Here is a 10,496-nt window from a genome sequence, read left to right on the forward strand (position 1 = left end):
ATTCTCACTTCTTTCATTCTTCGTAATAACTATTTGAAGTTGATTTTGATTTTCTTGATAAGGAAAATAAGGTTCAGAGAGCTCAAAAACCCCAAATCACAAAAACTAGTAAATTGTGGAGCAACATTTCCACTATAGATTTGGCTGACATCAAACCACTGTCTTTAAAATTTACATAGCCATAAAATTTGGATTATTGAAAATTCTAAGAAATGGCTAGACATAACATACTCTAATCTTCAGAATTATAGGACTATTTGAAGACAGTACACCTTGAACTCCTGAGTTTGTTGTCATTATTGTGTTCACCTGTTTTTTTAGTGTCTCTTTTTGGCAAACTTTCTATTACTCATAGTCTGGTCATTTGTTTTGTTTCCACTTCCATTTCTCTAAAACAATCTGAATCCTATACCCAATACTCTCTTTCAGCATTTTCCCCAGGACACATACAGGTGAAGTACATGGTTTGTGTGTCCTTATAGTAACCAGGCAGTCCAGATGTCGGTAATTTCCAAGTTAAATTTTTATCTGCCAGCAGGGTAATTTCTTTACTGTTCTCCTTTGCTAACCTGGAGAAGGGAGATAAACAGGAAAACAAAGTGATCCTGACTCAGTGGAAAGGAAAAGAAGAAAAGGGACAGACTGGGACCAAACCAGGGGATGTCTGGGATGGGGAAGGTGGGGAGGTGACACTAAAACATTGAAGTCCAGCCTGTGACTCAGACGCCCAAAGCCTGGTGAAGAAGTTGGACATGGAATAGAAGGCAGTGACCCCAGGAGCGCAAGGAGAAGAGCTGTTTGTGAAAGTTCCTGAAGAGCGAGCTGCTGTCACTGAGTGAGCAGATGATGAACATTTTCTCAGTGTGGCCCTTCTGAATTAGTCAGAGTTACAAAGACATATCAAGGCTTTTGTAGTAAGGGCAACACTTTAAATGTCCTCACAGAAGCTTTTCAGATGCTTAAGGACTTATAATTAATAGCCATAAAATTAAGTTCTATTTTCTGAGTATACATAGGCTGAGAGATGGGACCGTTGGCTCAGTTTTGGGAAATGAAGCAAAGAGGTACAGTCATTGAATGTGGCTAACAAGAATCTTGTCTAGAGTCATAAAAGCGACATGAAGCAGGCTAATGGATCTTGCTTCATTTACAAAACCAAATACGAATTAGGCCAGCTAGGCTGGCCTTGACAAAATGGCTGAGGCAGACAAAATGTGACTTTGGAACCCCACGGTACACTTCCAGCTCTTTTTCTCCCTGGCCTGGCAAGCAAGCTACCCTCCAGACCGCTCTTCTCTCACCACCCTTCTCTCCTATTGACAGCTAGTTGCCCAGAAAATCCCCTCTGAAGCATCAGCTGGAGCGTGGTTATGCCTTCCTCTTTCCTCTGGAGGTGCTCACATTTCAGCAGCGGCTCCTAAGCAAGGAGTCATGGGGGCTCTAAGACCTGGGTGTCTAATGGTGGGTTTTCAGGGCGTGGTGGAGGACTTATCAGGGAGTGACAGGCTTTTCTGCCCCCCTTAGAGCTCAGCACATGGGGAACGACTTACTTTGTTGTCTTTATTAGGCAGCCTGCATGCCAACTGTCCTCTGGAGCAGGGGCGCCTGGTTGGAATCCCTTCAGCCTTCAATACTGCTTCCTAAAATGGGGACTTTTAAAATCTATTGTAAGTGGTAACAATCAAATTCTCTCTCTTTCTTTCTGTTTCTCTCATTTATTTGTTTTCAATGGAAAGGTTGAGACAGAAATGTTGAGGAAAAAAAAATATATGCTCACAGAGCCCTGCAGCAACAGTATCAGTGTCGTTTCAAACTGGACAGATCACTAGGGTTACAAAACAACTCATTGTTGTTAGTAACCTTAGACTTGATCACTCTTTCCCCCAAATGCTTAACCTCCCTTCACCTAGTTTCAGGGTAAAGCAAAATAACTTCAGGATGAGGTGAAACGTGGATCCTGTAAAGGTTGATCTAAAGCATGGTCTCAGTCCTCTCAAAAGTTAGCTTACATCTTTGGCCAACTGCTTTCCACATTTCTTTCTCTCCACAGCAGGATGTATATTTAAAATAACATTTATTTACAAAACTGTATCTTAGCAACAGTGGCACAGCACAAGAGTGTGTTATCTAAAGCAAACCAATTCTGGTCATAAACTACATAAGCAAAGCAGCCAAATGTGATTGGTAGGGCTTTCCTGAGATACCGTGAGCCAGAGGTGTCACATAAGATTAAAGCCATAGTTTTCAGACTTGAGATGATTCATCATTCATGTTTAACTCAAGGGATGGGCAACATGTTTATTCATAATTATCGAAGCATAAAATTTTAGAACTGAAAGGGATATTGGAGGCTCCCAAGTCTAGTCCTCTGATATTATAAGGGAGTTAAAAAAAAAAAAAAAAAAAAAGCAAACTAAAAGAAAGAATAACTTGCTACCTCAAAACAACAGGTGTTTAGTGGCAGAGCTAGTGTGAGAAATCAGGTTTCTTGACTTTAGTCCAGTTACTCTAGTAATTTGTGCATGAGAACACCGGTCTAATCTTTATTCCACATGGACCTATTTAAATTCCCACATAAAATGAATACATTGTTCTTTGAATGTATTGTTTCAACATGTGTGAATATAAATTTGACAAAGCTTTTATTTTTGTACAAGAAATAGATGATATTTGCAATTTGCATAACTCACAACCTACTAATATTACCTTTGCAGAGATCATTGAAACTGAGAATTACACATTAGACCAAAATCTGAGTGACTGTCTGTGATCTATGGCAAATCTATTTTTTGTGTATGTCCAAATTAAGGGAGACTCATCTAGTTTAGCGAGGTGTTGTTAAAAGTGCTGCTTTTAGAGTCTGACAGCATCAGTTTGAATCCCAGCTCTAGTTTCTAACTACTAATGCTTCCTTGGGATAGTACTGGCATCTCTGATGCCAGTACTTTCAACTAAAAAATTAAGATATATTTATATGTACAGGGCTATGGGATAATTAAATGAGATAATTGGCCGGGCACGGTGGCTCAAGTCTGTAATCCTAGCACTTTGGGAGGCCAAGACGGGCGGATCACGAGGTCAGGAGATTGAGACCATCCTGGCTAACCTGGTGAAACCCCGACTCTACTGAAAAATATTTAAAAAAAAAAAAAAAAAAAACTAGCCCAGCATTGTGGGGGGTGCCTCTAGTCCCAGCTACTCGGGAGGCTGAGGCAGGAGAATGGCGTAAACCTGGGAGGCGGAGCTTGCAGTGAGCTGAGATCTGGCCACTGCACTCCAGCCTGGGTGACAGAGCGAGACTCCGTCACAAAAAAAAAAAAAAAAAAAAAAAAAAAAAAAAAAAAAAGATAATTTATGTAAAATGCTTTCACAGTTCCTGGCAAAGAGCTCTTATGTAAACATTAACTCTTCATTTGTAATAGTAAGTCAGTCATTGAGAGAACACCAAGGGTAAGTTCTAACCATATCTTTCTTCTTTTGGTCTGAGAACCTATATTCAAATTCCAAACATCAAGCTCTACTGTGAAGGATACTCCAGTGGCCGTCTCACAAATCATGGCATCCACTAATACTTTATATTTTCTAATTTGGGTCACATCCTAGATCTGGTCAGCCTGTAACATTTGCATTGTTTATAATTATAAAGCCTCCATTTGAGTATCATAAATATTTTTAAAGCATCTTTACCCTTAATACTTAACTGCTTAGAAAGAAGGCACAAATGAGAGCCCAATAAGTTTGACAACAGCTCTTAAGAAACATAACTCATCAGTGAAGGAGGCAAAGCAGGAATCCAGGTCTCCTTCATCCCAGACCGTGGGTTTTACAAAAAAACTGTGCTTTCAAATCAAAACAAGGGTTTCCAATTTCCTTCTTTTCCTCACCCCAAATGATCTTGCAGAGTGTTGTGCTTCTGGTTAGAATGCCTCAACATCCCACAATTGCTGTTTCCTTAAGGTATGAACAGACTATCTTTTTGTGTGTTTGTTTGCTTGTTTGTTTGTTTTTGTTTTGCGCCCAGGCTGGAGTGCAGTGGAGCGATCTCGGCTCACTGCAAGCTCCGCCTCCTGGGTTCACGCCATTCTCCTGCCTCAGTCTCCTGAGTAGCTGGAACTGCAGGTGCCCGCCACTATGCCCAGCTAATTTTTGAACAAAGACTATCTTAAAAAATGCCACCCAGCATTTTTGCTAAAAATGATTTTCTGAACCTCATCCTAGACCTACTGAATGAGAATTTTTCATAATTGGGCATTTTAACAAGCTTTAGTTCATTCTTATACCCACTAAAGAGATGCACCAGCCAGCAGGATAAAGTCCCATTGCTTAGCTTCAAATACAAGGTCCTCCACATTTGGATACATCTTCATACTTATCTGAGCTGCAATTCCCACCATTGATTTTCAGCAAATTCAGTAGGTCTGACCTTACCGATGTTTACATTCCTCAGTCCTTTGCACTCATTCTTCTGTCTGGAAAATCTCTCATTCTCCACTCATCTCCACCTACTCATTAAACTGTAATCATTGGTGAAACTAGATTAGGCTGCTCCTACTTTTCCCAGCCTTTCCTCTAGCTCTAGAAGCAAAATCGATTACATCTGCAACTTCTCCCAGGAGCATATATATTTATCAGTCTGTTTGCACCCTGTGCCCTCAGTTTTTAGATACAAGGGAACCAATAAACATTTGAAGAAAGAATAATAAGATGCATAGGGATGTGATAGCTGTCATGATGGTACTTCTGCAAATCACTTAGTTGTGATCACATACAGATTACTTGACTATGGAGTGCCATAATTTCCAGATGACACCACTGTTGCCAAAATATAAAACTATTATCTATAATATTCATGGTGATATGCATTAGAAATGTGTTTTCAAAACAAATAAGAACCTTCCTTTTAGTCAATATCTGCACCAACTGGAACAATATCAAAAGTTTTTCTTTCTTCTTATTCTCTTGCTGTCTTTTCAAAAATGTCTTTCTGGGTCAGTGCTGCCTCCAAGGATTAGAGACTTACTTCCAACATGAACAATCAGCTTTCGTGGTTTTACTAACATTATACACCGATGAGAAGATTTGGAAGTGCTGTCTTTTATCACAGTCTTCCTTTTTTTTTTTTTTTTTCTTTTGTTCGTAACAGAGCAGATAATTGTTTGCTGACCAGTTTTATTTGAGTTTTCAATTCAGTTCCTCAGGAATTTGATATTGATGTTGTAGTTGCTGCACTTTTTAGGTGACTGTCTAGGAAATTCCACTGCAGAGAGCTGTGGAAAGGTGTTTTAGCAGAGACTGGTGCTGGAGTAAGAAAAGGAAAAGGCAACAGAACTAAAAAGAAGAGAAGAAAGGATTTGAACAGGGGTCAGATCATTAGTGAAGGGCCTTATGGTTTCTGTAGCCTGGTCTGAATGTCCCTCTTATTAAAAATGGAGCAGTACAGATCATCGCCCAAAAAAGTAAGGAAGAACAGAAGGAGGAGGCCAACATGACCCAGCAGAGAGAAGAATGGGACTGGAAGAGGAAGATGAAGATTAAATGAGAGCAAGGATGCAGTGGAAACTTGTGAGGAGGCATCGGTCTTAGCCCCCTGACCCTGGTCCCAACACAGAAAAATATGATAATGATGCTGCCAGGATACTTGAGGTAGGAAATGTTTTCAATAGGACAGCAAAAGAGGAAAGAAAGAGATTGGTAGGTGTCCTGGATGCTGTAGGGAATGGAAAAGGAGCTTCAAGTTTTGCTGTAGGGAAAGCCACTAAACGGATAGATGCTTTCAGAAAAACAAAGGATAGAGCAATTCACTATTTGCGTTATGTAGAATGATATGAAGACCATACAGTATTCCATGATATTTCATTAAGATTTAAAAGGAGACATATCAAGATGAAGAAACAACCCAGAGGTTATGATGTCTGCTGCCACAGGGCCATCATCACCATATGCCAGCAAGCTGGCATCAAAGACATGTATGCCAAGGTCTCTGGGTCCATCAGTATGCTCCCCCTCACCTGGGGCCTCTTCCATGGGCTCTTAGGAAACCCATCAATGGCTGGCAGGTAAGAAGGGCTTCCACAGTGTGGAATTCCCAGAGGAATGTGGCCCTCTGCCTATCATGGTTGCCTTCCCAGGGGGACCTTGAAAAAGGAACCAGGTGATGAGGTTCCACATATAAAACTGGACTTGGAAGAAGTGAATGCTCTACAGGGAATGTAGCAGCTCTGTGCGGTCAGGTTTCTAGAGAGCCACCATGTGACCTCTCTGGCCTTGTGCAGCCAGTGCCTGGTGTTGCCCAGCACCTAGGAGAGACTCAGCCCCTCATACCCCAGAATGTCACCTGGTTTTTTGTTTGTTTGAGTAAAGTTTAACCTCTAAACTGTTTATAAATAAATAATTATGGCTTTAAAGAAATCAATCCTTTATTTTACTACCACATAATGGTTGCTAAAATAATTTATTACCAACACGCCTTTGTTGAGTACAGATATAGAGCAAAGGTGAGAAAAAAATCAGATCCTGAGAAAACATCCTTGAGTTAGACAAGCGTGAAAATGACCTTAGGTATTGACAAAGACCAGTAATTTGTTACTTTTGTAAGAGTCGATTTTTCATAATATAATACAGACAGAATTAAATAAATATTGTAATAGAAATGCAAACTAAGCTTCAGGAACACTTTAGGGATAGCAATAATGCTGACTTGGGAATTTAGAGAGGACTATAAGGAGGAAGAACCATTTGAGTTGATGTTTAAAAAAGAATATGAAAATATAAGAAAATGGAAATAATGGGACGTGGTTAAAGTTTAGGAATTTTATTTTGGAGGCCATACTTTGCCAGTTGATGTAATCTGGCTCTGTGCCCCCACCCAAATCTCATCTTGAATTGTAATCCCCACGTGTTGGGAGAGGGACCTCATGGGAGGTAACTGAATCATGAGGGCAGTTTCTCCATACTATTCTTGTGATAATGAGTAAGTTCTCCTGAGATCTGATGGTTTTATAAGGGGCTTCCCCTTCTCTCAGTTCTCATTTTTCTCCTTCCTGCTGCCATGTGAAGTATGTTTGCTTCCTCTTCCGCCATGATTGTAAGTTTCCCGAGGCTTCCCAGCCCTGTTGAACTGAGTCAATTAAACCTTTTTCTTTATAAATTATCCAGTCTCATGTAGTTCTTTATAGCAACATGAGAATGAACTAATACACCAGTATTGTTCTATTTTGTTAAATGCTGGAGATTAGTTTATAGGATAAGATCACCTGAGAGGCCGGGCGAGGTGGCTCATGCCTGTAATCCCAGCACTTTGGGAGGCCAAGGCAGGTGGATCGCCTGCGGTCAGGAGTTCAAGACCAGCCTGGCCAACATGGTGAAACCCTGTCTCTACTAAAAATACAAACATTAGCCGGGCGTGGTGGCAGGCACCTGTTATCCCAGCTTCTTGGGAGGCCGATACAGGAGAATCGCTTGGACCCAGGAGGTGGAGGCTGCAGTGAGCCGAGATTGTACCACTGCATTCCAGCCTGGGTGACAGAGTGAGACTGTGTCTGAAAAAAAAAAAAAAAAATCGCCTTAGAATGGCCTGCAATCTTTGTACTGGAAATTGACTACTCTATTTATAACTTTCCACAGAGTAGCAGATGCTCTGATGAGGGTACATTGATGAATATCACAAAATACGGATCTAAAAGTGATCAGTGTAGAAGGTGCTGTTTCCCCATTTTCTTTAAAAACAAAGAAAAAAAATCAACATTTATTTTCTCCAGGGTAAAAAGCTATTATTGACTAGACAGTAAATAAAAATAAATGTGCATATCTTTTACCTTTTCACTGCTTTATATTTTAATCAAGAAATAATCCTGAAGATTGGAATTGCCGCCCTGTGGGAACAAGGGTTTCCTGGACAGCCAGCAACTTTTCCTCCACACAGCGCAGACTCTGAAATCATCCGTTGTCAGCACCATTGCTCTTTGCAGCTGTGCTCCCTCTCCCTGTTTAGCATGCCTGCTGTTTCCCACACGGCTGAATCAGCAAGTCCCAGACTCTGACTGCTCCAGCTAGCACTGTTCTTCACCAGTTATCAACTACTCTTGCTTCAGGTGGTTTTTTTTTTTTTTTTCTCCTTTGGTATAATTAAACTCCACCCGTCACCCAAGTATTTCTAGTGTTTGTGAATTAGCTTTATTAGTTTTAGAAATGAGAATCTAGAGGAATTCTTTGTAAACATAAACCAACAAAATTTGAGGAAAAAAAACATAAAAGGAGTTTAGAAAGCATGGCTCTCAATAGAATTAAATGAAGTCATCCTACTCCTCCTAAGTGACTAGTTTGCAGTTTTAGTAACACCTTACAGAGTAAAAAGGCATGGGTGATATTTATAAGTAAAATAATTTAATTTAAGATATATAAGATCTGTGATGATCTAAATAAAATTTAAGGCAGTGCTACTGGAAGTAAACCCAAAATAAATTTATGAAAGCACAATCAAAAGCACTCTACTGTTTCTTTTGAACCATAACAAACAAGTCATTGTTGGACGTAGTTCTAACACCACCAGAGGATACATCACTTCTAACAGAGCCAAATGTCCTCTAATATGTTAAAAGCAATCTGGGTACCATCCTGGCTGAAGTTTTCGTATAAAATTCAATGTTCAATAAGTACAACTTTTTCTTTCGTGCATTCTTTTCATTAATTCATTCATAATTCTCGGTCTGTTCATCATGATCTGATACTGAAATATGGGTTCACTAGAAAATATACTGCAATTGACTAATAGATAAATTAGAAGATATGACTTTCCTTTTCGCTAATTTCCAAGGGAACTTTTTAAAAGATAGAGTTGAATTAACCTTTGTGCAACATAATTTTTATATTTGAATTCTTATTTTTAAAATAAACTGATGCTAAAGAAGTGGGGTGGGCATAGTGGCTCATGCCTGTAATATCAGTGACTCGTGAGGCTGAGACAGGAGGATCACTTGAGGCCAGAAGTTCAAGACCAGCCTTGGCAATATAGAGACACCTCTTCTCAATAAATAAATAAATAGCTGAGTATAGTGTCACGTGCCTGTAATCCCAGATGCTCAGGAGGCTAAGGTAAAGGATCCCTTGAATTCAGGAGTTCAAGACTGTAGCGAGCTATGATAGTGCCACTGTACTCCCATCTGGGCAACAGAGTGGGACTCCATCTATAAATTTAATAAACATATACAACTTTTTTTAGAAAGAAAAGAAATGGTTTCAGAGGTAAATAAAATTCCATTTGACAATAATTTCCAATCATTCCACATTTGAATTTTAAATTTTATTTTAAAATATGTAATTGAAAAAATACCAAATAAACATGGCAGGCTCTAAGTTTTGCTTTAAAAAAAAACTCCTATTCAGAATATGAACTGTAAGCACTGTAAGTGATGTTTGAAGATTTAAAAGATATTGAGGCAATGAAATGAAACATATCTTTAAAATTCCCTCAAGAATGAAAAGTTACAGGCCCTATAATATTTACTCTAAGTACAAAATGCTCTGAGTTGAAAAAAGGGCAGATTAATAACCTGCAAATAAAATAAGACAATCGTTTGGTACAAGCTGGAATTATAGGAGATAAATACCACCATCCCTACAGTTCTCTTTAATGTGAAAACAGTAAAACATGAAAACATGTGCTTCACAGTTTGCAATACTGCTGGTCACGTACAGATGCTCCCAACTTAAAAATGGTTCAACTTATGATTTTTGAACTTGACAATAGTGCAAAAGGAATGCACAGTTAGTGGAAACTATACTATGGATACCCACACATCCATTCTGTATTTCATTTTCAGTATGGTATTCAATAAATTACATGAGATATTAAACACTTCATAATAAAATAGCCCTTGTGTTGGATGATTTTGTCCAACTATAGGCTAATGTAAGTGTCGTGAGCACCTTTGAAGCAGGCTAGACTAAGCTATGATGTTTAACAGGTTAGATGTATTAAATGCATTTTCAGCGGGATGTGGTGGCTCACACCTATAATCCCAGCACTTTATGGGGCCAAGGTGGGAGGATCACTTGAGCCTAGGGGATTGAGACCAGCCTGTACAGCATGATGAAACCCAGTCTCTACAAAAATTAGCCAGGTGCAGTGGCACACACCTGTAGTCACAGCTACGCGGGAGGCTGAGGCAGGAGGATCGATTGAGCAAGGGAGGCAGAGGCTGCAGTGAGGCAAGATGACACCACTGCACTCCAGCCTGGGTGAAAGAGTGAGATCCTATCTCAAAAATATATAAAAATGAAAATAAAATAAATGCATTTTCAACTTATGGTATTTCCAACTTACCATGGGTTTATCAAAGGCGTGTCTGTGTTAGTTATATTTGGATAGTATTGATAGTATTTGAAGCAGAGGGGGATTTTGGGGGTGCAGGGCAAGTCTCAGAAAAGTTACCTAAAGGATGCTGTATGCCCTCTTTCTTTCTTTCTTTCTTTCTTTCTTTCTTTCTTTCTTTCTTTCT

General features: G+C 39.5%; 1 pseudogene; it reads left to right on the forward strand.

Annotated features, from left to right (window-relative positions):
- The first annotated feature begins 3,922 nt into the window (after positions 1-3,922).
- On the forward strand, positions 3,923-6,213 carry LOC111551973 (annotated as a pseudogene).
- The last annotated feature ends 4,283 nt before the right edge of the window (positions 6,214-10,496 follow it).

Source organism: Piliocolobus tephrosceles, chromosome 3, assembly GCF_002776525.5.
Source record: "Piliocolobus tephrosceles isolate RC106 chromosome 3, ASM277652v3, whole genome shotgun sequence".
NCBI classification, from domain to species: domain Eukaryota; kingdom Metazoa; phylum Chordata; class Mammalia; order Primates; family Cercopithecidae; genus Piliocolobus; species Piliocolobus tephrosceles.